Source organism: Elaeis guineensis, chromosome 5 (assembly GCF_000442705.2).
Source record: "Elaeis guineensis isolate ETL-2024a chromosome 5, EG11, whole genome shotgun sequence".
NCBI lineage: Eukaryota > Viridiplantae > Streptophyta > Magnoliopsida > Arecales > Arecaceae > Elaeis > Elaeis guineensis.
In genome coordinates this window covers 40,096,893-40,101,234 of record NC_025997.2, presented here as the reverse complement: position 1 = coordinate 40,101,234, position 4,342 = coordinate 40,096,893, and positions in this window count along the sequence as shown.

Below are 4,342 nucleotides of genomic sequence, written 5' to 3'. Positions count from 1 at the left end.
ACGGTTTTTTCGTTGATGGAAAAATTTGTTACCGTATACCTCTTGGACACGTAAAGTTTCAAACTCTAATTTCCAATTCTATGACTAAAATTCCACTTCAAAGGGGCCCACCACACTGGTGTCTCCTCCCGCGTTCTTAACTGGATTGCTTTGTCCCCATGTGGTGATAAAATTTTCTATTACCATAAACGGTGGAAAACCAAAACCATTTGTAGGGCTGTGATTCGTGAAATGCCCGAAAAATTATTGCATGCACCAGATGCAAGCGAATCAGGGCAAATTCTCGGGCATATACATGATGGAGAGCGCACAATCGAGAATCAATGAAATATAAGGGTAGCATGGCTTGTTATTCACTGTGGGACTTGCGCGATCCAATTGCACCTGGTGCATGCAATACGGAGGCCCTTTTACCAGCCTCCCTTCCAACGCAGTTCCAACTTCACGAGATATATTCTTAAATTTATTTATACATAAATTAATTAATTTAAATTTATTTTTTTAATTGACAAAAATATAATATAGCAATTACATAATCAAAAATATTTCTGCAATTCTCTGATTTGCTAATGATGTGACTAGAGTTGGAGGCCGTCTAAGAGCCGAAATGCCAAAAGAAACCTACAAGAGAAGTCCACATTTATCGAAAAATTTCTGATAGAGGATTCTTCGATGCTTAAGTTAGTCGGAGCTTAAGAACAATAAAGAAAAGATGAAAGCAAGAGAGAGAGAGTAGTGGTGCGCTATTCTCTTAGAGAAAAGAGTGAAAGCGAGCGAGAGAGAGAGAGAGAGAGAGAGAGAGGAGAGTAGTGGTGTGCTATTCTCTTTTCAATTGAACTTATCTGAGGGTTCTCTTGGTATCTTTTTATATAAAGATGAAGCTATAGGCAGTTTAGCTGAAATCTTTAAACCATTATGTCAGACTACTTAGGATACTAGGCCATGCACATTCTAAGAGGTCGTTAGGATAGAGAATTTTCCTGCTATCATGTAAATCAAAGTTATTACGCAGTTGCGGATTTTCCCCATATGGACTGAGGAGATGGTAGTCAGTGGTCAATGCTAAAATGAGGCCTCATGCCGATGCTTATATCCAGGACTTGGGCATCATCCCCTATCAACTTATGAGATCTCCAATCTTGATCCTCGACATGATTAGGCCGTCAAGTTAGTATGCCTCTGACCACATGGTTGGAAGATTTTGACCATGGGGTCAATCAATGTCTAAGCCGAAGGTCAAGAAGAGCAGTGGTGAGGGATTGGTCTGGCTTGGCCACATGTCACTCTTCAGTGTCCGAGACAGTTTTGCTGAGTTGTCCATAAATGTTTGGCCACATTTCAAATGGAAGAAAAATATTACGGATGGTGGATTACCTCCACAATACTTAGCTCCCACTTCTGAGTCCAAAATGATGAAAAAATATTACGGATGGTGGATTATCTCCACAATACTTACCCCCCACTCTAAGTCCGAAATGGTTTCACCATTTCGAACGAAGGAAGTAGTCGATTTCTGAACCCGTATCTTTTCATTGGCCTTATCTTTTCTTTGGAATGCAGCCAAACATTTATGGACAACTCAGCAAAACTGCCTCGAACATTAAAAAGTGGTAGGTGGACCAACCCCTCAACACTGCTCTTTCTGACCTTCGGCTTGGACATTGACCGACCCCATGATCAAAACCTTCCAACCACATGGTTGGAGGTGCACTGACCCAACAGCCTGATCACACCATGGATCAAGATTGGAGCTCTGATAAGTTGATAGGGGACGACACCCAAGTCCTAGACATAAGCATCGACATGAGGCCTCAGCTCACCACCGACCACCAAATACCAGCTCCTCAATCTATATGGGAAAAATCGACAACTACCTATCAACTTTGATTCGCATGGTAGCAAGAAGATCTCCTATTCTAACGACCTATCAGAATGTGGCTTAGTGCCCAAATTAGTATGGCATAATGGTCTAAAGATTCCAGCTAGGCCATCTATGACTCTACATTTATATAAAAAGGTACTAAGGGATCCTCAGATAAGCTCCATTGAAAAGAGAATAGCACACCACTACTCTCTCTCCCACTTCCTCTCTTTTCTCTATTATTCTCAAGCTCTGACTAACTTAAGCATCAAAAGATCCCCTGTCAGAAATCCTCTGATGAGTGTGGACTTCTCTTGCAAGTTTTCTCTGACATCCCGACCCTTGGATGGCATCCAACTCTAGCCATGTCCAACTCCAGCTGTCTATGTGGCAGGACATGAAGACTTGGTTTCAAGAAGAGGAGGCAGCAACCATGATGTCCCAAGATTCACTCTCAGATCTGATTCGGGGAGATGACGATCGATGATCGTGGCTACCAGGGTTTTCACCTCGAACCTCATCACCATCAGAAGATATGGACAAGTGAAAAAGAAATACAAAAAGAAGACCAAGATAACAAGGAAGAAGGGCAAAAGTGATGCTCATAAAGGATGAAAGAGGAGATCAAAATAGGAAGACAAAGAACAAAGAAAGACTGAAGATGGAGGACCAACAAGAAATGATAGCAACCATTGGTGCCAGAAAAGATGATACTGATGAGGGAAAAGCCTTCCTTTGACAACAGCAATGGCAAAAAGGCAACCGATAGTAGGATGGCAGGAAATCTAGTAGACCAAAGTGGGAGAAAGTAACAGACAACAGTCTATTTGTATATAAACCATCGATGGCATTGATTTAATCACTGAGTTGTCAGATTTTGCCACCTAAACAGCATCAAGAGTGATGGATCTTGTGACTTTTTGTCACACCCTATTGGGAGGATCCCTCACAAATGCGAAATACAATCTCCACCCAAGATTGCAAATATTGGTGATGATGTAGATACTACAAGAGAAAAAAAGAAGAGAGATGTACAAAAAACATAATCGAATAACATGGATCAGTTCAAAGCTTACCTTCACGGGGCATGTAAGCTTCATTATGAGAGAAAAGAATAAATATAAGAGGAGATCACAATCTCTCAGCTCTCATACATCAATCTCTCTCTCAATAAGAAGCACAAAATCCTCACAAAGCTCTCAAAATAACCTCCAAGAGACTCTCTGCTGCTAGCAGCTGCTCTCTCAAAACTCTACAGCTATCTGCCCCTTTAAAAATCCTAAATTAGAGTCTAAATCACATCCAAGACGTGCAAAGAGTTCTGTTAGGACTCTAGAACCCATCCGAACCATCTGATTGCACCCACAATCTCCTGCAGCTGCTCCATCATGCATTCTGTGCGACGGACCGTGCATAGACCGCATGAAATGCCCCTGTGGATTGCATCTCTCCCTCCTTGATCGTGCGGTCCATGTGAAACGCGGTGGACTGCATGAGGTGTGTGCTTGGACCGCACCTCACGCATCCTGGGTTGAATGTAGACCGTGCGCCAGGATGGGCCGCACACTGCAGGCCTCACGCACCCATGGGCTATGCCTGCAGGCCTGCATGCTTGCAGGCCGTGTCTCTGAGCTTCACTATTGTGGGTTGAATTTGAGGTGCTAAAATCTAACAATCTTTATCTCAACTCAATATTCGATATCCACATAACTTTGACAGCTTATGGATGATCTCGCCCCCATGCCCTAGGATAAATGTCTGGCTGCTCATGGATGGACAAACATGAGAGTCGAGTTAGGCCATTCGATCCCATCTCTATCATATGCTCGATCCCATCTCTATCATATGTTGTGACTACCTGATCTGAATCTGTTCGAGATAGCCTCCTATAGTAATAGGAACTTCACCCTACGATGTTGCCTATCTGTTGGATTTTCTATACATGATAGTGCATGTGGATTTTAAAAATTTTTTAAATCTAAAATATAGTAAAAAATTAAATTAAAATAATTTTAATCTAATCATGCATTCATCATATGAAAATACCTATGGATCTAGTTCATATGCTGAAATTAACATAAACTGATTTTAGGATGAATATAAAAAATTTGTAATCAATTCACATACTTGAATCACTTTTTCTTTTGCCACAAATCTATAACTAGAGTTGAATCCAATTCAATCTCTAGATCTCAAGGTTGAGCAAGATTTAAATCAGTAGCACAAACATCATACCTCTACGGATATCCACAGGACTGACCTGAATTATTTTCTTTTGAATTCTGCTTGCTTAAATTGAAGGCTCGAATAGGCTTGAACCAAGCCTAGATAGAGATCAATTCTTGAACCCTTTTGATCTTTTCTTTTTTATTTTTGAAGAAGTCAAGAATCTTTTTTCATCCCTCAACTAATCAAGAAAAATAATAGCTAAGAAGTCGTTGTAACTAACTTCCAACAAACTTGAGAAGAAAAAGATAAAAC